Below are 23,281 nucleotides of genomic sequence, written 5' to 3'. Positions count from 1 at the left end.
GCATCAGAGCGTAAGAGATCTGTGGCTCCACCATCACACCCTTGCCCCGATTCCGAAAAACCGCTGTGAAAGGGCCTCGGCGCGCCTCAGCTTTCCTAGCCAGGATCAGTAATTTTTGATTGTTTTTTAAGATACAAAGAAAGGAGCAGCGAGACTGAGCACCCAGCAAATAACGCTCGCGTTCCCTCACCCATGTCAGCCACGTTCTCCAGCCCACTGGGAACCTGCCCAAAAAACAAAATACATATTTTTGAAGACCCTCAGAAGATCTTCAGCCTTGGGTCTCTGCACTGGCGCCCAGGCCAGGCACACATCCCAGGAAAGCAGGTTTCCGCAAATCAGAATTCCTCCACAGCTCTGCGGACAAACGCCTTTCAGGCCCGACCTTGGCAAATCTGGAGCTCGATTACCTCTCTAACGTGGGTCTCAAGTCTGAGGGTTTCTCAAAAAGTAGCACTTACTCATCAAGCCCCTCGGGACTCAAGAAGGGAAGAGACCCAGGACTCTCCCTGCCCAGCAGGGGCGGTAACACTCGGGGTACCGGAGCGCCAGGTTAACAGGTGGCACACTCACCGACAGCCCCTTCGAAGGCGCTGGGGGGGAGGGAGGCGTCCCAGCCTAACCTCTCCAGCCGCAGAACTGTGACGCCGCTGGGCGGGCGTAGGGTGTCTTCTGCTTTACCTACCTTCAGTCCTTGAGGGCTGCAAAGGGTGCGAAGACGCCCACCTCTTAATTGTACTCATGCCTACGGTCCAACTAAACAACTCTGCCGGCCTCTCCGCTTCCCACTAGCAGAGAGGTGCACAGCATTCCCTGGCTCCTTTCACTTGATCATGAATTGGGGGTGGGGTACGTGACAGAAGTAGGAGGATGCCGGCTTTGGGACGGAAGAGGTGGTTTAAGAATCCTCCTCCTCGGTAGTTGCTACAAAGCCTGTATTATTCCTAATTGGAAGCCGAAAGCGCCCCCCCAGTAACTTCTTTACAGCTTACGGGGCTTAGCTTCAACTTCACTCCCGGGCTCCCTTTCTCCCACCCTCTCTCAATGCCACTCACAAGTCTTTCCGCCTCCTATTGGCCGGATGCGCCCCGCGGCGCGGCGTTCATTGGCCAATCTAGCTGAGTGACGAGAGAACGCCCCGCACCGCCCCCACGCGCCCCAGGTCTGGGCTCCCAGTCCTACCACCCGCGTGGCCACCGGGAACCTAATGAGACCGGGGCGCAGAGGTCGGAGTTGCCAAGCTTCCACGGTAGTTCCGGGCCTCTGGGGCCTGCTGGGTGTTGTGCACGACCCGTGCTATCCCTGCTCCCTGGGGTCGGGTGTCTGAGCACTCAGCTTGACGCACCCGTGTAATGGTGCTGGGAGCGCTTGGAGGCTGTGTGCTGCAACCCCTAGGCAGCAGAGGTCAGGCGGGTAGGCTGGGGTTGCCGGCAGGCAAGACCATAGTAACCCGGACTGAGCAGTTTGCCCAAACGCTGACCCTACCGTGCGCCGATGTTTGGCTTTATTTTCTCTCACGTTTCTCTGAAACCAGAATGACACCGAATTCATCACCAGAGGAAATAAACACAATGCCTGTCTTTACTCCCAAAGAAGAGTGTATTTTTCGAAATGCGTCGGATTTGTGGCTGATTTGCTCACTGTGGAAATCTCTGTTGGGGGAGTTTTTTCGTATGGCAAGCAGCGAATGGACACTAGGAGAAAGGAGGTTACATTTCAGGTCAAAATAGAGTTAGAAGTGATTGATAGATATCTCACAATAATCCATTATCTTTAATATCAGCCTACTCTTTTGTTGGGTTTTATTTCAAGAAATAAAAGCCCAACGTGAATATTCTTTACAGAAAGGATACAGTCTACAAAATTGAACTTAAAATGTCTACAATTCCCCATTAGGAGCTTTTTAAATGAACGCTCCCAAGTATTGTTGCTGACAAATTATGGTTTAGAGATCCTCTAATTTGGATTGCCCTCTCTTTCTGTCATCTGAGAAAAGACAACAGATAGCAACAAGAAAAAAGTTAAGTTGCCCAAGACAATATCGCCGCTCACAAATCACTCCCTACCGATGTGATTCCTGGCTTGGTTTTGGTGCTGCTGGTGATCATGGTTCTGCTCCTAGAGATGTGTTTAGAGGCAGTTCTGTCATAAAAGTCAGAACACCAATAATGGTGCATTTATCCTCCCGTTTATGGCGCTACTTGCTGCTGAAAAAAAATACTCTAAAGAGGGGTGTTTGCCATTCTACTGATATTTAGAACACCTTTAAGAGTGTTTATTTAAAAATACAGACATCTGCTATCTCCTTGCTGCCCAGTGGCATAAGCTCTAACTTGACGGCAGCTTTCTGGGGTTATTTACACATCTGGGCAACACCTGGCAAGAGGAGGTCAAAGTTTGGGATAGACAGAAAAGGGGGAAAGAACTAAACAGATTTTGTGGGTGTTTCAAAACTGGAACCAGCTAATGGGCTCTAATCTAGAAGGAGGAGTCATTTCCCCAGTGGGTGTAGCCACTTAGAGACCTACTCTGGGCGGTACTGATCACCGAATGTTATACTGTAGTAAGAGATGGTTAGGAAGATTGAGATGCGATGTGGTCGCTTTTACATGAAATTCCAGAAAGATCAGATAAGGTCAAGTTAGCTACTACAGTAGCGGTATCGAGGGGAACCGGTTGGGAAGGATGCGGAGGGCGTGAAAGAATCTTTCCTAGCTCTCCTCTTTCTGCCAGTGTGGACAGATATCAGGATAAGATGGAGCCACCAGGCTAAGCAATGACACTTTAAGGTTAAGAAGCAGTTTTCTATTGTTCTAGACAGGATTTCAGTGAAGTCTGCGGCTGCTCTAAACCCTGTCTCTTTTGCAAATAGCATGCAGGCGTGGAAGTGCTTTTCTGGTGTCTGAAACCTGTACTCTATAGGGACTCTGGGGGGGGGGGCGTGGAGAGTCTGGCAGTTCCCACCTTTTCATGCAGGGCGCGTTTTAAACGGAAGAAATATAGTATTTTTTCCTCAGAAGCCAAAGGGGTAAAATCAGTATTGAAGTCTTTACACCAAAGGCTGATGTTGTGGGGTGCCTGGCTGGTTACTCCAAGGTCCCAAGGTATCTCTTTTGTCGATGAACCCAGTAAACGTCGTTTAATAAACAAAGTGAACATACGGCCCTGAGGTGACAGCCCCTCACTAAATCCTTTGCATACAACTGTCTGAGCCCGCGTTTACCGAGAGAGTGAATTAGCACAGCGACGTAACACCTGTTTTTCTAATCTCTGAACTCAGGTTGGAGCAAGGACTCTTTCACGCCCCCGCCCAACACAAGGACCCAACTTCGCACCCTCCTGGCGACCCCGCCCACCAGCCCCGCACGCGCGCCTTGCCAGCCTGGGACGTGAACCGTGAACCAGAACTTCAGGTGCCTCCCACGTGTTCTGTGAGTTTGTGTTTGCATCCAGCATGGGAAATTTTAAATAATTCTTGAGATTAATCCTACCAACCTCTTTTCTAATATAAGAGGAAAGCAAAGAGATGGGCACAGCGAGCCACCCACACCAAACAGGGATCCGTACAGAATCTAGGCCATGGCCTCCTTTGTATTAAAACTTAGCCCTGTGGTCCAGTGGCGTGGTCTACATTGCCCCTGGAGGGGACCCGATAGAGTGAGGAAACTGATCCTGATCTATACTCAACATCTCCCCCAACCAAGAAGGGCAAACAGACTAAAGGCGTGACATTGTTTCCTGAGAGCCCCTTCCACCTTTGGGGCTCCCTGGAATGCTGCCTTCATGGAACCTGCCTGCAGCTGTGGCCCAGACACCTGTACAAGCATAAGCCCAGGGCTCTAGTGGGGTGAACGCTGCGAGCTCGCTGTGGCGGATTCGGAAACATGCCTGTGCGTGCGAAGTCTCGCGCGCTGCACTCACTCAAAAAGAAAAAGAGGGGGCCTCCAAGGGCCGCCTGACCTTTTTGACATCAGGCCAACTCCAGACTAGAGATGCTGTACCTTGTATTATAAAAGAACAGGTTAACGCCCAGGGGAATCCCAAAACAAGCTGCCAAACTGGATTTTAGCGCTGCGGCACAGACCTGGGCGCATTGCGGTTCCAATCCTGTGCCAGTATAGACCTCCCTCCTGACTTCCTATAATTCCTCTCTGTTCCCAGCTATCTGAACATTTTAATCAAAATAAGAGTGATTTCAGACGCTTTTCTTTCTAAAACTGCCAGAAAGACACACACAGTTACATCTTCTCATATCACGTGTGCACAGATGCACACAAAAAACACAGACATGGATTTTACTCAATGATCAAGGTCAGAATGAGGGATATATTTATAATCAAGATGAAAAATCCAAAGGCGTTCACTTAAACATCTTGGTATGTTATATCCAAACGCTCACTCTTTACCACGGAAAAAGGAAATTTTATCTAGAAAACGTTAAGGTCTTAAGAAATAAGTACTCACATTTTTCTTACATGTATACAAGGTGGGTTTTTTGGTTTGCTTTGGTTTGGTTTGGTTTTTGTGGTACTGGGGATGGGACTCAACAAGTTAATGTTAATCTTGTCCTTGACCCATTTTATTATCATATTTAGATGTTGACAACTCTGTGAAGTTGTGATGTTGAAGCAGAAAGAAGGACTCTTTGCAACTTTATCCGCTGGGATAAGCCTACCAGAAAAGAAAGGATAAGAGGAAACAAAATAAAGGGGGAGTGGTCATTCTTAATGCCTTAAAATTACAGGAAATATTACTTCTTTGATTAGGAAGTTTTGAAAAGTATATTTTCTGCCAAAGAAAGAAAGAAACCACAGACACACACACACACACACACACACACACACAGAAAATAAAGCAACTTGAAAGATAAGAGTGGTGAATACTAGAAAGGATTCTGCACAGTTTCTCTAAATATTCTGGATAATATTATCCATCCAGATTTTCAAACCATATTCTAAAACATAACCTTTAATTGGTTACTGAAAAAAATGAGTGCTTTAAAACCTTTATTAGAAGTTGCAGTAGCTGCAAAGGAAAGTCTGAATCTGTTTATTCTGAAGAGGGAATCAGGTGGCTTGCCTTCTGTTCCCAGAGAGGGCCATTTGCACAGTTTTTTTCCCCCCTTCCAGAAATCAGCTAAGAATGATGCATGCACATAAGTCAGCAATGGTGGACATAGGAACACAACAGAGATATTCAAACCTGGTGATGAACATTGACTAACAACTTCAGGTTGAAAGATACTTTGATTCCTAAATTGTTTCCGGATTTCAGAGGAAACTGCCATCTTGGTAAAACTGCCTATAGGGGGACCCTGCTAACAGCCAAGAGGGACTGAGTAATGTCATTGGCCTGGGAAAGGCTGAGGTCCCTGAGAATGGGCTGGAGTCAGAGGGCAGGTGCCTATGTAACTTCAGGTCTCTAACACGAACTCTTCACAACTTTTCAACTTTGAAACCTTTTGGACTAGGTTTCTAGAGAATTTCCACCTCTGAGTCCCCTTCTCAGGACCCAGGTGGCAGTGCACCCCCAAATTATGTCGTAAACGCCTAGCCCTGCACTCTTGAGGCAGAGTGAGTAAGGGATTCTGGTGAGGTGAATCCTTTTAATCCATAAACAGATTATCTACTTCCAGACCTGGCTGATCCTCAGGGTTACCTAGGACAGAGGTGGGAAAGGAAGGCAGCTTTTAAATATGGGCTGTGGGGGGCCTATATGATTTAGGAATCAGAAATTCCTATTGATCTCCCAAATCGGCATTCTGTAAGATGAGAGGCAAGGCGAATCTGATCACCAGGCAGCCAGGAACGCGGGTGGGAGCAGGAGTAAGGGTCCACTGAGCCAGAGGCATGGGTGTATCTCCTGCAGCTCAGTAAGGGGGCAGGGATCTGCAGCAGCTTAGCCAGACTACCACACTGCAGGACTGAGGTCTTTGAATCTCCTGGCCCAGAGCCAAAAGTAGCTGCTGCTTGCAATTGCTCTTGTGGTGTTGCCCCAGGACCCTGGGCCAGAGATCAAGTGCCTTAAGTCTAGGTAGCACATCCCTAGGTCCATCTTTATCTCTGGGCCAACGATACCCGTTATATGCCCTTGAAATGCTGGGTGCTTAGCGTAGTGTATTTGAAACTTGAGCATGCACAGAAATCTCCTGTAGTGTTGGTTAAAATACAGATTTCTGGGTCCCATTACAGAGTTCAAGATCAGTAGAACTAGAGAGGGACCCAGTGATCGACTTTTCAGGTGCTGCTGCTGCACACTTAGAGAAACATTGCTTTAGTCTGCTTTTTCTCAGTCTATTTATCTTATTTTATTTTTTATTTGTTCTTTTTAGATATACATAACAGTAGAGTGTATTTTGACATATTATATATACATGGAGTATAACTTATTCTAATTAGGATCCCATTCTTGTACATGATCTCAGTCTGTCTTTGATAAGGAGGGAAATGATATTGTAGTATCTAGGGCATATGTAGTATCTAGGGCTGACAGGCTGAGGCCCAGGAGTGAAAATCTCCTCTAGAAAAGTGATGGGATCTCTGAAGGTGGCTCATTCCTGTTTTCTAAGGAAAGAGCATGGCCTCAAGATAAGGGAGAGCAGGCCATGACTCCAGCCAGACCACACTTCTATGGGGAGTTTGGCCTCAGAAAAATAGAGAAGTGCTTGCCACCATTAGAATGTTCCAGGGTTTGGGGTTTTCGGCTCTTGCAAGGAAGAAGTCCAGAGAATTCAGGACAAAACTAGGCACTGGTTTTTCCGTTGGTCCCAATTTGTTTTCCTAATTTTAAAAGAATATGTATGGATAAAGGGTCCAAGGTATGTGTGGTATTGGTGCAGGGGAATAGTCCATAGAGAAAGAGGCCCTGACATTGGGCTGGTGAGGTCTAGGCCTGCTCCCTCCTCTCAGATCACATCTCAACATTATAACTTTGTTGGCAATTAGGAATTTCTGTCATGTTTTTATGCGCTCCTTCCTCCATAAGAAGACATTTTTAAATTACATTTTATAACTATTGGTATAAAGATGGATGCAATTCAGGCTGGATTTATTATCATATACTTATTATTATGTTTATTTTTATTCTGATTATAAAAGAAATTAAAGTTAAAACATTCTCATAACCCATAAAATTATATGGGATCAGGAAATGTGGCTAATGTGCAAAATGTACCAGTAAGTCAGCATTGCTCCTGAAAGGATAAGGAAGCAGATCATGCCTCTTTCCAGCTGTGACTTTTTTTTAAGCCTCTCTAGGAAATCTAGAGAGGGGTTTGGGGTGAGGATATTTATCCTTGAGTCAAGTTCCACATCTGGTATGAAACTGGTTGGCCCCTTAGTACATCTACTAAAAAAGTCTGTCCACCCAAAAACTGGGTAGAAAAATCCAGACAATTAGGTTACCAGCATCATCTTATCTTAACAGCTGGCCTGTGTAACTTATTTTCTTTACCTGAAAATCCAAATTATTCAGTGAAATCCAATTGATGTAAACCAAGCAAATGCATATTTGGACTATTCTTGTCTGCTGCTATACAATGACTTAAGTTCCTAATATCTTTCTAGAATTTCTTTAAAGCAAACACTGTGATTAATATTTTATACCCTCTTCTGCACCTATTTTTTTGTTTTTATTTTTTACTTCTCATGACAATATGCAGGGATCTTCTTTATCCTTTCTTTCCTAAACATCCATATAGCATTCCCTTTTAAGGATATAGTGATACAATTTACAACTGAAGGCATCAGGTTTGTTTTCTGTTATTGTTATCACAAGCAATGCTGCAATGAATAACACTGTATACATGCCATTCACCTGTGTACGAATGTATCCACAGAAGAGTTCTCAAAAGTGGAGTTGCTGGGTCAAAGTTTACATGGATTTGTACTCTGATATACATTGCTAAATTGTCCTTCATGAGAATTGTGCCAATTGACATTCTCACCAGCAATGTGAAAGGACAACTGTTTGCCCTAGTACTGAAGCATCTTATCACTCCCCACCCCCTTCTTTGATGGGTGAAAGTCATCAGTTTATTTTGTTTTTCTTTTATTAGGGAGATTCAGCCTAAAAGCCATTTGAATTTCTCACTTGTGAACTGTCAATGCAAAAATATTTGAAGGTGGGGCTTTCTCTGGCTCTTAATTGGTTAAAGTTCCTTGAATAGGAAGAAGAGGTAGAACCTGGTTTTTAAAAAGAGATGAGGGTTTCTTGAAGCCCTGGGAGCAGAGCTCGCTAATCAACCTGACAAGTGGAGATAATCAGGAACACAGGTTCAAAGTTCAGGAGTCATCTACCAACACTTTTTTTTTTTCATATAAAATATTTAGCACTCTCTAGTGCAAAACACAGAATAAAAATATGCAAATATAGTTCCAGCGTGTGTCTTCATCCAACAGACTTCCCCACTAATTATAATAAATTATATTATGCATACATATTTTAAAATTGTGGTTAATTTCTGGATTCTGATTGCTTTGAAATTCAGTCATCCCAAATTGACATTTGATCAACCTTTTTCTGTATTTTTACCTACAAACACACAGGGATTTTACCACAACAACAGCTCAAGCAGTGACATATGCTGGCCAACCATTTTCATGATTTGAACAAATAACTTGGAGGAAACAAGGGGATAGATTCAGCTTAGCATCAGTTTCACAGGAGAGAAAGCTATAATGTTTTGGTTAAGGATCTAAATAAAAATGATGCATAGGAGAAAACAGAGGAAAACGAATGTACGGCAAATGTGCAGCCTATGGCAGTTTAGATCTGCTCTGATATTTATTTTCACTCCTGGAGACCCAATAACCTGTTTTCAATGATAAATGTCATACCATAAGCCATCATGTATTCTCTCTGAATAATCAAAAGTCACAAAAAAGAAACCTTGATGACAATATGAGTGTTTTACTCCAAATCACTTATAATTTTATATTAACTCTTCTTAATTTTTTAAATACCTAATTTATTTAAGAGCCTGAGTGCATTGGAATTATAACACAGTTCGATATCAGATAGCATCCCCTCTCTTTCTCTTTCTCCCAACTCCCGCCCTCCTCCCATCAGAAAGACATGATAATGAGAAACTATTCCAGCAGGAGGAGCTGGTTTAGAAACAAATGGATTCCATGGCAACTCCTGACTCCACATGACTTCTAATAACCAGCATTTCAGTTGAAAATTGTCTGTCTGATATTCTGTCCAACGCTGGTGCTTTATGTGGGGTTTTCCCTAGTTTACATCTCAGAAACGAAGTCTTAACCTCCAGTTTCATGAATAAGCAGCAGCAGCAGAGATATGTCACCACCTGTAAGCATGATGTAGCTAGTGATTTGTCAAGTATTTCTGGTTCCAATTTTCAGACTAGCTGATAGAGATGAACACTGAATGAGAAATGTCCAGAGCTGGTACCACATAGTGTAGAAATCTGGGAGGTGTGTTCTACTGCAAATTGACAGGGAGAGTCAAATGTTCTCATTCCTCTCCAGACCATGCATGGATCAGGCCCTTGATGGCAGGTTGTGAGTGTTGGGCTTCTAGTCACAGACCACTGAACTGGAAGATGAAAACTAAATAAGGACAAAAATCATCCAAAACTATTTGATATTTTCCTTAAGAAGAATGATCTGCTGGCCTCCCAAGACATATTGGCACCACTGTCAAAAGTCAAAAGAAATTTGTACCAGGACAGATTTGTAAAACCTCATGTCTAACTATTTTATAATTCTTCACTGTAACCCAAAAGCAAATTGTCACTAGTGAGTTAAGTGATTGCTCTTGGAAACACTGCGAGTCAATGATGGAGTATGGTACAAAGGTAAAGCTGAGCTGAGTTTGCATTCCTGAGCTCCTTCCATAGTTTCTGGGTCCACTTAGGGAGCATGGGCCTCAACTATAAAGAAAAAGACTGGAATTCAGCCCTGGATCAGTCCTGTGTCCCATGCACAGAGTGTGACATTTTCCTGTTTGTACAAAAGCACTATATTATCTAGCACCAGCCCTGCTGATGCTACCTTTGATGATTTTTTTAAAGTTTGTGTGAAAAATGCCAAGGAGAATTTACCATAGTGCATTGGAAATAACTATGTGGTGGCTGATGGATAACTAGCAAATAACATTTTTACCCCACCATGAGATTGAAAGAACAGAAGGTATATAGCAAATTTGCTTAGTGAGGGCATATTCCAGAGAAAGTGAAAGAATTAAAAAGGAATGTTTCTTTGACAGAGAAAGAGATGAACATGTGGAGGTGGGAAGCATTGAAAACAGTTTTACAAAAATCTTCACATCAACATGTACAAAATGGTTTAAAACTCAATTGATCAAGTTTAGAGGAAAATGCCTTAAAATAGCTGGATATGTTTATTTTTAAATATTAAACAATCAGTTTGTGCATTTAAAAAATAAAAATCACTCTGCTTTGACTAACTGAAAATATAAAGAGATGTATGAACCTAGTGTAGACTCATGATATTTAATAATGTTATAAGCTATCCATTCTTCAATGGTCAGCAATGCTGTAGTTTATACAGAACTTTCCCATTTTTTTAGAATGAGCTGAAACCTAACCAGTGAGACCAGTTCTTCAGTGTCTATGAAGTAACCTGAATGTGGTAGGTGCTCACATTAGGAGAGAGTGCTTACCCCAGTTCCCAGTTGTCCTATGATTTCTGCATGGAAGGAGTTAATTAAAGCTTCTGTGAATTTGTAATCTACTACATTCCTGTGAATAAAGGAACAGATGACATCGTCCTAAGTTGGCAAAAGGGAAGGCTGAAGAACAGAGAGCTGTGAACCTTTTTTAGAACCATAATGGAATAATCTTCACTCAGTTAAGGATTCTCTGAAAAGTAAAAAAGACCAAGTAAAAAGAAATTAGATATATTGAAATTAGAGTAACCAAGGTTGGGAGGGAATAGCATCCCAATAGAAATTAAGGAAGCAGAAACATCTCTTTCTGAAAGGTGCTTAATAGTTAGCATAGATTTCTTTTCTTTTTTCTTTTTGTTTTTGTTTCTATTTTAGTCAGCTTTTTCACTGCTGTGACTGAAAGACCCAACCAGAACACATGAAGAGGAGGAAGAGTTTATTTGAGGGCTCATGGTTTCAGAGGTCTCAGTCCACAGACAGCCGGCTCCATTCCTCGGGATTTTGAGGTGAGGCTGAACATCCTGGCAGAAGAGTATGGTGCAGGGAAGCAGCTCATGTGATGATCAGAAAGTAGAGAGAGAGAGAGAGAGAGAGAGAGAGAGAGAGTCCACTTTCCAGATACCAAATATATACCCTACAGTCATGTCCCCAATGATCCACCTCCTGCAGCCACACCCTATCCATCTTCAGTTACCACTCAGTTAATCTCAGCTAATCCTATTAATTCACTGATTGGTTTAATTAAGAGTCCTATAACCCAATAATTTCTCCTTTAAACCTTTTTGCATTGTTTACATATGAGTTTTGGGGGACCCCTCACAGCCAAACATATAACATAGGGTTTTGCTAAGTTGTCAAGGCTGACCTCAAACTTGCAAACCTCCTATCTCAACCTCCTGAATTGCTGGGATTTCAGGAGTGTGCCACTTCTCCTGGTTTGGCATGGATTTCTTGAAGCTTTTTAAACTTCTTATTTTGAAATAATGACAGACTTACAGAAAGTTGCAAATAAAACACAGAGAAGTCCAGTACACCTTTAACCCAGCCTGCTCCATTGTTAACATCTTGTATAACTATATTGCATATAAATAACAGAAAACTGACATTGGTATAATACACAGGGCTTATTGGTTTTCTCTGGTTATATTTGCACTAGTGTGTGTGTGTGTGTGTGTGTGTGTGTACATGTGTGTGTGGTTTTATGTGGCTTTGTGACATGTGCAGCTTGGTGTACCATCAGCACAAGGCTCCCTTATACTACCTCTTTACGCTGCACCTGTACCTTTCCCTCTGTCCCCATCTCTAATCTCTGGTAACCATAAATCTTTCTTCATTTCTTTAATTTTATTATTTCAAGAATGGAATATAGAAAAATGGAATCCTAGGTCACTGTTTGAGACTGAAGTTTTCACTAGGCATACCCCCAGAGAGTCACCCACGTTGTTATGTGTTTCCATATTTCTTCCTTTTTGTTGCTGAGTGATATTCAAAGGTATGGATGTTCCACAGTTTGTTTAATCACTTACCCACTGAAGGCATTTGGGTGTTTTCCAGTTTTTTAATTCCTAAAGCCGCTAGGAGCATTGTTGTACAAGTTTCTGCATGAATGTCAGTTCTCATTTCTCTGGGACAGATGCCCAAGAGAGCAACTGCTGGATCATATGGGAAGTCCCTTGTTTTGGATTTTAAAAGAAATGGCCAAACAATTGTTATCGCCATTTTTCAACCCTACCAACATGTGTGAGTGACCCATCTTCTCTATATCTCCACCAGAATTTGGGCCACTGCTGTTTTATTTTAGTCATTCTGATATGTCTGATTTTGTGGCATTACTTTGCACCTCCCTAATGACTAGTAATATTGGATATCTTCTTAAGTACTTATTTGCCACATGTATGTCCCTTTTGGCAAAATGTCAACTCATGTTTTTGTGCATGCTCTAATTGGATCATTTGTCTTTTTGATTTTACTGTTGAGTTTTGAGATTTTTATATATATACATACAAGTCCTTTTTTGAATTTGTAATTTGCAAATATATTCTCTTTGTATGTAGTTCATCTTTTAATTTCCTTTACACTGTTTTTCATGCAGCAAAAGTTTAAAGCGTTGCATAGTATCCAATTTTTCATTTTTGAAATTGACTTTTTAAAAGTCTTAGGACAACATCACCCACAAAGGTCATGCACCAGCATAAAACCACAGCCCCATAAGGCTGTTTCCATAATTGCAATAGGAAAAGGAATGGAATCCCAATTCAACTAACATTTATTGACCATCTACCATGTACTAGGTACTACTGGGCCCGTGGAATTTTTCAGTAAGCAAACCAGCAAAGCCTACTCAAGAGCCAACTAAACCCAAAAGGAACATAGTAAAAACATAATAAAAAAGTAAACTACATAGCAAGTCAGAGGGTTCTAAGTGCTGCAGGTAGAAAGAAAGAGTAAGGGGTACATGGTGTTGGTGGAGAAAGTTAGCAGTATTAAACAAGAATGTTCCAGTAAAAAGATGCCATTTAAGCCAACCTGAAGGAGGAGGAGTTGGTCAAGTGACTTTCAAGATGTAGGGAACTGCAGGAGCACAGACCCTGAGGTTAGGGTGGGCTTGGAGTGTTCATAGAATAGATGGATCAGAGTGGAGATGGAAAGTGGGGGAATTTGAGAGAAGAGGTCACACTTCATGTGGATTTTACTTTGAGCAAAATAAGGACATGTGGCAAGGTCTTGGGCAGAGGGCTGAAAATATTTGACTTGGTTTTAATAGGGTAACTCTGGCTGTGTTTGAAGCAGAAGGGAAACAGTGGGACTGCTATGGGGATCCAGGCCAAAACCTTAGCAAGGGGATAGTGGTAGAGGTGGTGACAAGTGGCTGGATTTTGCACATATTTGAAAGTAAATACATCAGTATTTTCTGATGAACTGGATTTGGTGTGAAAGAAAGAGGAAGAAGAAAGACTCCAAGATTAAAGGTAAAACAAAATAAAAAAATTCAAAGTTAATGAGAAGGAAAGGGAGGGAGGAAAAGAGAAAGAGAAATGGAGCCAATGAAAAGGCAGCTCAGTCTTTGTATGGGGCAATTTATCAGTATTATTTAAAATTTAAAATTAAAATATACTTTGGTTCAACTATTGTTTAAAGAAATCTGTCCTTCAGAGATACTTGCCCTTGTGCACATTTATATGTAAAAAGACTTCGCTACAGAGCTGTTTGTAATAGTGAGAAGCAGAAACAACCTCAACATCCAGCATTTGGGGAAAATTTTTTATATTATATAAACTATAAACCACCAAACTATAAACCACCATGTCCCATGAAACTAAGTGACATATATCTACACAATGCTCTCCAAGGTACATTGTTAAATGAAAAGAAAGCAAATAGTGGAGTAATATATGAACCAGGTGAAAAAATTACATACACAGCTGCTTCTTCACATATATGTAAACACCTAGGGACAGGTCTGGAGTGACACATAGGAAACTCTTCATAGAGCAAGGAATGATGAGAGAAAACATCTATTTTTATTTTCTTAATATGTTTAAACTTTTATTGAATGCTGTTTCAATGAAACACATTGAATGAGATTATTATATCCAATTTTTTTAAGTGGAAGTTTTTTTTTTCTAGTTAATCAACTAAATTATTCACTACCTTCCTTAGAGGTCCAAGGAGGTCCTGGCCTCACTCTGAGGAGCATCCCTTCCCTGGTTAGAGATTGAATGTGGGTTGGCTGGGGTCTCTGATGGCCAAGGACATTCTATTCAAAAAGGCTCTGGAGGAACTGAAGATACACCCTCAAAGAAGTTGTGAGCCTACCTTCGAATCCTGGACCACTTTGGCACTTTCTGTGTTTTGTGGCAGATAGAAATAAGACTTGGAATGCAAAGAACTAGGCTCCAGACTACCTCTCCCCTGAGGCTCCTGATCATCTGTTTCCTCATCTGTGAAATAAGGGATAAGAGCCATGGTCCCAGGAGAGATGGTGCTAGAACGGCTTTGCAGTGGTGGTGTTGGTGGAGGGGGCTGAGGTCTCAGGCTGCTAGGGCTGTCAAAGTAGGAGTGTCTTTTTCACTCCAAGCCAGGGGGTGCTATGTTGTAGGACCTCTATAAATATGTAAATAAATGCATTTGCTGCAATTCTAGGAGGTATTTTTTCAGGCTAATCTAAGTATTTTGTGGATTTTTTTCCAAGGTAAGTTTTTGTGAAAATGGTCTTTCTGGATCCATTTAGGTTTCTTCTTTTCTTTTTTCAAACTTCACTTTCATCTCCATCCCCAGTGGCACTGGTTTGCAAGGGTACTCAAGGACAGAATGCCAGCAGTCCAAGTTTGCCACCTATAGGTGGACATTTTCATTACAGGAGTTTCCCTGTGGCTCAGATAGTGGACTAAAGAAGCAAACAAAAACTAACTGCAAATGAACAAACAAACAAAAAAGGTCATGCTCAAAACTCCTCCATGACTTTGACATCAACCTTACTCTCCACATTCCTGTTTTCATTATCCCATAAGAATTTATATTAATTAGGGTCACTAGCAATGATTTTTCTGACTACACATCCGTACAACTTTTGTTATATGAAAATTCATCTAAATGTTTTATCTTTTCCTGTTAGGATTTTATAATACTATTTCTTCCCTCCCCTTTCCCCTGACACTGTGCCTGCTTCAAATAATCTATTTCTTTAAAAAACAAAAGAACATGCCTATCACCCTGCCTTGCTTCTTATAGTACAGGTGGTGAAGAATGGACCTGTGAGTTATCAACATCATTCACATGCTCGACTGATATTAGTCAGTGGAGGAAAGAACCCAGGCCTTGTTTTACCTCTGAGCTTCATCATGGCCTAGTTCCTGAATATACATTTCCTCATCTGCTGTGCTATCCTTTCTAGCTCTAATAAGCTAGGCTCTATGGTCTAAATATAATTAAATCATAATAGCTCACATTGATTAGTCCTTTTATACCTACCAGGCCCTGAACTAAGCATTATCTTATTTGATCTGTTTGACAAAACTGAAGTAGGTGCCACTATCACAAGTAAGAAAACAGAGAAATATGGAGTCTTCCCCCAACTTACAAGGAAATGCATGCTAGGCCAGAATTTGAACAGACAATCTGACTACTGAGCCCACTGAGCCTTGAGTCACTGTATCCTGCTAAGTATTATCCCCTTTCATATAGATCCTGTGGTGTCTACCCATGTATTCCAATAATTCTGTCACCGCTACTCTTGGAGTACTGTTTAGAATAATAGAGTAGTTCAAACTAGTGAGCAAATTTGAATCAAACAAGAAAGTTGGCTTTATTTGTGTTTGGATGATGCCAAAGTAAGCAAGTGTCTTAGCCAACTGATGTTCTCTCTCTCTCTCTCTCTCTCTCTCTCTCTCTCTCTCTCTCTTTCTTTCTAAAGCTATGCTAGGGATTGAACTCAGCCCCAACTACTGTTTTTTGATCTATCTACATCCCACATATATCAAGCTCCTAATGACCTATATAGAAAGAGACAAAAGACATGGGTCTGCAAGACAGCATGTGCTGGGTGGGGGGCTGTGGGAACTGTTGAGGGTCAAGAAAGGAGCTACCTCCCAGGCAAAGTGCTTGTGAAGGAGGAGTGGAGCACAGCAGAGAGAGTGTGGCATGTGAGAAAAGTGAAGAGTTGGGGAAGTGTAGTAGGTATGTTTAACCAGAGAGGAGGGTTTGTCTCTGGAATCAGTGAGAAAGAACATGGAAGTCTTGTGCTCCAGGCCAGGTAGTACAGAATTCCCTTGGGAATGAGAAACTTCTCTGAGCAGGGGTCTTGGGTGGCCCTGCTTGGATCTTCACTTATCTTTTATCACTGAGCTCTTAGATAATGTCCTTGATGCTTAAGGGACTACCCATCACCCCATTTCCATGGCTGTTCACATTTCCTTATAGCATAGAGCCCTTCACATAACCCAGACCTGTATTAATATGCCACATACATGTGCCTACTGGTTGTTTGCTTTAGGACACTCAGATTCAGCATGTACTGAGTGGGTTTCTCATTTGTTCAAGGTCCTAACATAATGGAAGACAACAAGATCAACTACTGAAGGACATTGTCAAATCCCCATCCCTTCTTTCTTTCACAGACCCCACCAATCACCAAAGCCTATCACACATGCATCTTCCATTGTTAAAGCACACAGACTTTGGGGTTGAACAGATTTGAGTTTGGATCCTGAATGTCATTATTAGTTGTGAGGCCTTGGCCAATCTGATTGAGCCACATTTTCACCATCTATTAAATGGGCAAAATGCCTACCTTACTTTCTTACCCACAGAATTAAATGAGCTACATATAACAGAAACTTGCAGTGATATTATGGGAATTTTCATTTTCAATACTCAGAAAGTGTCTATTAGATCGAAGGTTTCTGAACAATCTCATGGTAGCTAAGTGCTCTTCCCCAAGGACCTCCTACATATCCATTTTGTACCCTTTCTACCCTGCAGCTCTGTGCCCCAGATGCTGAATATATACAGAGTCCCAAGAGGAAAACTGGACTTCCTCTAGCTTCTAGTTTGGTTTAATCAGTGGGCATCCAATGGAGAATGGAGGAGAGAAAGTTTTGACTGTTTCCTGACATGGTTTGACCACTTCTTTCCATGAACTTGACAATGGTCACATTCTTTTCTGGAACAACTCTGATGAGCAGCCCCTATCTATGGCTGCAGCACTCACCAGTTTAGGGAATCCCTTCTCTTTTCTTGCCTCATCAGGTCCAGGACAAGACCCTACTGTTGCTGGTACCCAGTGTTAGTTACTCTTTGGTGGTGCTCAGAACCCGGTCCCATTTCTGCACATAGTTCCTCCATTAAACTCTTATCAGTTAAACTCTGTGCATATGCTCATCAGTTTGGGTTGGAATTGGGCTAGAATAATGTGCAAATGTCCTTTTGGAAAGGATCATCTGATGGTGGCCCACAAGATGGCTCACAGGGATGAAATCTATCTGGAGAGAGCTCTGGTGAGGGACTGGGATAGAAGCAGCAGACAGTGAAGTGAGGGAGGAGAAGAAGGGCAGGTGCAAATGTACTCTTTGCTGTGCAGCAGGCCTACTTTTGCTCCCAGCTACGTTGTCTAGAGGACACAACTGTTCACTGCATATTTCAAATGCCAAATGTCATTTTTAGGTGACTGAAAGATAAATCCAAGAAACAGAACATCTGATAGGCTCCCATTGTTCCAATGAAATCTTAATCCTGTTTTGGCTGCTCTAGTCCTGTCTCAGGTCTAGGTGTAGTTGATGCTGCATTTAATAAGGACCCTAAAAGCCTTTGTTTCTCTTCCACCAGAATCAAACAAAAACTTAACCTCCATATTTCCAAAGTACTTCACAGACACATCAACTTAAGACTTCGAGGACTATGAGGGCAGGGACAAAACATCTGGGTTAGGCATTGTTCCCTCTCACCTCCCAGGCTCCTCCCAGGCCCCAGGCCACCATATTCTTACTTTACCTAAGCCCTGGGGGAAGCTCAGCTTGTTGTCAAGTTTGGAGAGATATGGGAGCTTATTTTAAGTATCAAGAAGCAGGTGGAACAATTTAATCTAGGTAGGTTGGAGAAGTGGGTAACTTGGTCAGTGCTCAGGACTGTCTGCATCTCATCAGAGTGCCACCCTATTATGGTCACCTTCACCATAACAAATTTGAGATTTGATTTAAATGAGACTTTCCTAACTGAAGCATACTTTGCACTCTGTTCTTTTTCTTCTGGCTTTATATGCATCCATCCTACTCACCCTCTTCCTTTCTGGCAGAAGCAGAAATATGCGGGGACAGCAGGAGCTACTGGATGACTGGGTGGTGCCTACCTTTGTGTTTTCCACGTGCATCACAGATTTTTCTCTCTTGTCTTCTTCCCTGGCTTTCACTCCCTATATTTCAAAACTAGGAAATGCATTGTAAGACTGCTCTAATCGATTCCTGGATTAAAAGATGGTCTGACAATGTTGTGATAATCTCAAAAGGAGAGTGAGACCCTGTCCCAAATAAACTCTTTCCTTTTTGTTTTTCATGTTTTGATCTTATGAGCCTTGACTAGGCTCAATTAAAAACAATGGCAACCTCTTCAAAGGGGAATACCAAGCCCTTTGAATGGGCTAATTCTGCTCCAGGTTCTTGCCATCTATCTGCCCTTGACAAGTGCCAGGAGAAGTCAACAGGTGGTTGTCCAAATATAAATGAAAAGGCTTAACTCTAAAACATTGCCGTCTGAGAGGGTTTTTAGAAGACTTTACTCTGTGGTTTTGGCAGTGACAGTGTGTTTCTTTGCCAGCAGGCAGAGAAATTTGACCTGTGTCTCTCGGGAGTTAGAGATTTTCATCCCTACTATCACCACACAAGACCTATCCACCCTTTCACCTCCCCAACGAATCAGAAAACTAAAAAATAAAAAGTGAACAGAAAAAATAAAATAAAAGTGAACAGAGAGAAGGTAGGGGCTGAGGAAACAAAGGAAAGGAAAAGGTATGGCAACACTGAGTCTATATTTTATCCCTTATTAAAGACACATTTATACATGTAAAAAACAGAGGATATTTCAATATCTGAATCAATATCTGGAAGAAGAGAGGTATTTGCAAGCAGATTCATCTCAGTACAACTGTCTCCTGCTTACATTAGTGTGACACATTATTGGAGTTATATATAAAAACAATGTATATTGAAGTTATCATCAGATTCTCAGGTAAGGATAGAAAAATAAAGCAACAAGGGAATATTAGAGGGAAAGACCATAGGGTATAAGCTTTGCAGTTTACCCTTAATTTTCTTTGGTACTTTCCCTTTCGATGTCTCTGTTAGGCAGCAACCACCAGAGGCAGGTCTTATGACCCTACAGGAAAATGTTGCTTCTAGGCAAAATCCATTTTCCAAAGCAGATTCTGTTGTGTTTCAAAGTTGCAGCAAGTTTAACAGTAGAATGGGTCACATAGTAATATTATTGAGAACTTAGGGCTTCAATTATGAATCTAACCTTAGATTCTTCAACTTTCTGAGTGATCCATTTTAGATTATTTAGAATACTTTGTTTTCCATTTTGGTAAGCCATTCTAAGCATTTAATAATCTCAAATAACCACTGAAAAGGGATAAATATGACAGTTTTTTTCTTATTTGGAGGCACAAAGCTTTGATTATTTAAGTAAAAGAATATAAACATCTGAGCTCAACTTATAAATGACCTTAAAAAGAAAAGTTATATGAACAAAACAAAAATCCCCAGGTAAGCATCAGTAACAAAGGTAAAAACTCACATCAACAGTAGGCCAGTGAGGAGCCCTTGATCCTCCTTCTTGTCAGAGGGTGGAAAATCGTGACCCTCAGCCCTAAATATTGGGCTTAGGTCAGGGGACAGACCACCCAGCCTTAGTATCTGCCATCCAAAAGGTTCTGTGCAGACAGGTCACTTGTGCCTCATGACTTAGAGTTGTCTTAGATGCCTGAGGCTCCTCCTCTGTGATACGGCCCAAGGGAACACACACCCTGTTTTAGCCTGATGCCAATTTCAGATGGGCTCATGACAGCTGACCACTCTACAACAGGCATCCCCGGTAGCCTGGGTAACTCCAGTGTGTTCCCAAACACTCGGCCAGAATCCCATCTTAGCCTGCTACTGCTGCTGGAGGCTCAACATGGAGCAGGGAAGATGCTCCTGTGCTTTCTTCTAAAAAAGAAAAGGGGCAGAGTTGGACCACAGAGAGATACACAGATGCCTCCCATGAGTCCAGAAAGGACATCATTAGAAACAACTTTATCCTTTATCTTCCCATATGTACCAATCTTGTTCTTTTATGGAGAAATTGCCAAAAGAACTGAGCCCTAAGCATGTATAAACACCATGAATGTAGAAAGATTTTGTTCCTCAGCCCTTGTGATGGCACGACAGAGATTAGCACTTGATAACCTTGATGGTTGTGCACTTCTGAAGTAAGTAAAAGTCTCCTAATGAGCTCCTAAATTAGGGAAGAGAGGAGGCCCAGCTAACCTCCACATGCTATTAGCATCAGAAGCATAGCAAAGCTACAATTTAGCACTAATCTTAACAGCTTATGAATGCCAGAAAATGCTGTAAACTGAAGAATAAGTCTATCGAGCAAATCCGCAGTGTCCCCTCTATTAGCTAATTAGTTTTGTGAGCTCTAAGAGAACTAATTTTCTACATTAGAAAAGAAATAAATTACTGATCCCAGGTGAAAGGGGGAAAATTTATCATCAAGTCATAAATGTCTAATTAAAACTTTGAGAAAAGCAGTTAGCAAAATGAAGGCTATGATTTAAACTGATTTAGGCTCAAAAAGAGAAGAGTACAACTTTTTACACAGTTAAGTGAACACCATCCATTTGCTTCATTTGTGTGAAAAAGATTTTCCCAAACTTCTCTTTGTGCACTAATTTCCAAATTGACTACTACAGAATCTCAGTATCATCTTGTTTTTGGCCAAAGCTGTTTTTTACCTAAATTGATTGTGTCAGTTTTTTTGCCATTTCCAAAAATTAAATTCTGTCTCAAAGAATGTTTGTCATCACAGAGGGAAAACATTCTTTAGGTTTGAAAAGGAATTCTGACAAGAAGTTTCAAAAGCAAGTGGGCAAGCTGGGCATAGTGGTGCATGCCTTTAATCCCATGTTCTCAGGAAGCTGAGGCAGGAAGAGTGCAAGTTCAAGGACAGTGTAGGTAACTTAGTAAGACCCTGTCTCAAAAAAAAAAAAAAAAAAAAAAACCCTCAAAAAGGTGGCAGGGGTGAGCTGGGAATATAGCTCAGTGGAAGAGCACTTACCTACCATGTGCAAGGCCTGGTTTTCATCCCCAGTACTGGAAAAGTAAAAATTTAAAAAGTGCATAATAGTTGCATTGTTGAACTGAGAATAGCCTATGAAAATTATTGTTTTGAAGGAAATAATATTAATTTAATGTTATTTTAAACTTTTGCTAAAAGTCAAATTGATTTATAACTATTTCTTTTAAAACTAAGCATCTATACAATAAAATTCATGAAAGTCCTTTTTTATATACTTTTTTCTAATAAGTTATACATGATAGTAGAATGTATTTTGACATATTATACATTTCTAGAGTATAACTTCTCATTCTTCTGGTTGTACATGATGTAGAATTACATTGTTCTTGAAATCATATATGCACACAGGATGGGAATGTCTGATTCATTCTACTTTTTTCCTGTTCCCATTCCTCCTACCTTCCCTTCATTCCCCTTTGTTTAATCCAAAGTACTTTCAATCTTCCCTAACCACCGCTTCCCTTATTGTGAATAAGCATCTGCATATCAGAGAAAACATTTGGCCTTTGGCTCATTTCACTTAGCATGATATTCTCCAGTGAAAGGAAAGTGAACACAATACTCAGCGACCAAGAGATCTTTATTGCTGCAGTGCAACAGAGGAGAAAAGAGTGAAAGAGAAGTGGGGGAGGCCCAGCTGGGGAAGGCTTTTATAGTCCTTCTGCTGTGCTGCCTAAATCTAACAGGGTCTCTGGGTTTGCAAGCTGCCTTATTGGCACAAGGCGGGTTAAATGTTCAGCCTTGAGCTGGGGCTTGGGCGTTTGGGCTTGAAGCAAACAAGTGATAAAGAGCCAGACAGAGGGTTTGAGAAGCCAGGTCATCCTGCAGCTAACTTTGTTTGGCATGCCCTGCAGATAACTTATTCAGCCTGTCTTGCACATAACATCCAGTTCCATCCACTTATGGGCAAATGCCATAATTTCATTCTTCTTTATGGCTAAGAAATATTCTATTGTGTATATATACCATATTTTATTTATTCATTCATCTGTTGATGGGCACCTAGATCGCTTCCACTGTTTAGCTATTGTGAATTGAGCTGCTATAAACATTGATGTGGCTGCATCACTGAGTATGCTGATTTTAAATCCTTTAGGTATAATCCATGGAGTGAGATAACAGAGTCAAATGGTAGTTCAAATTTCAAGTTTTCTGAGGAACCTCAATACTGCTTTCCATATTGGTTGTACCAATTTGCAGTCCCACCAGGAATGTATGAGTGTACCTTATTAGAGTCATTTTTAATCAAAGGATTATTGTTGAAATTTATACAATTGCTTTTAAGATACTAGAATTAAAGAGAAAATCTTTTGCTTCTCCTTTAAAAAACACTGGCATGCTAAAGCTCTCCTTTTAAATTCTTTGTTCTTATGAAAAGATCTCATTTCATTTTCCATGTCTATAATTATTGGCTAAGAAAAATTATTTCCTTGCACTTATTTTCCATTTTATCTTTACTCTGTCTTCCTCAGCCTATTGAAATATATGATCTCTAAATTTTAGAGATTTTGACTGATTTTGAATTTCTTGAAATTATTTTCTTGTTGATAGATAGCTCTTAGGTAGCCAGGAAGGTGTGGGGTTCACCTGGAGTAAATAGAGATAACAAGCCCTAAACGAAATCAGGAAATGTCTGAAGTCCTAGATTCTAATTCACTTTTCAAGATCTTTTCTCATAGAATTTCCCAGTATCTATCAATTGTAGTAATATGGAAGCATCATTGCCCTCAGCTCTGAATTAGTCTTTTCCTATTTCCTTATCTTCACATGCCACCTTCGTCCTGTGTCTAAAACTCAC

General features: G+C 41.2%; 1 protein-coding gene across 3 annotated transcripts in view; it reads right to left on the bottom strand.

Annotated features, from left to right (window-relative positions):
- The window catches only part of Sim1 (SIM bHLH transcription factor 1), a 74,880-nt gene extending 73,862 nt beyond the window's left edge, over positions 1-1,018 (bottom strand). Inside the window, exon 1 of one of the 3 annotated variants that reach the window (XM_046430786.2) lies at positions 574-1,018. The gene's annotated coding sequence lies outside the window, so the exon portion shown is untranslated. Of the gene's footprint in view, positions 1-461 lie in introns of all 3 variants that reach the window. The other 2 variants (XM_046430765.2, XM_046430776.1) reach the window with 2 other exon arrangements.
- Positions 1,019-23,281: the final 22,263 nt, after the last annotated feature.

This window comes from Marmota monax, unplaced genomic scaffold (genome assembly GCF_021218885.2).
Source record: "Marmota monax isolate L192 unplaced genomic scaffold, Marmota_monax_Labrador192_F-V1.1 WCK01_AAM20220418_F8-fsc00013, whole genome shotgun sequence".
NCBI lineage: Eukaryota > Metazoa > Chordata > Mammalia > Rodentia > Sciuridae > Marmota > Marmota monax.
This window is presented reverse-complemented; position numbering and strand designations above follow the sequence as displayed.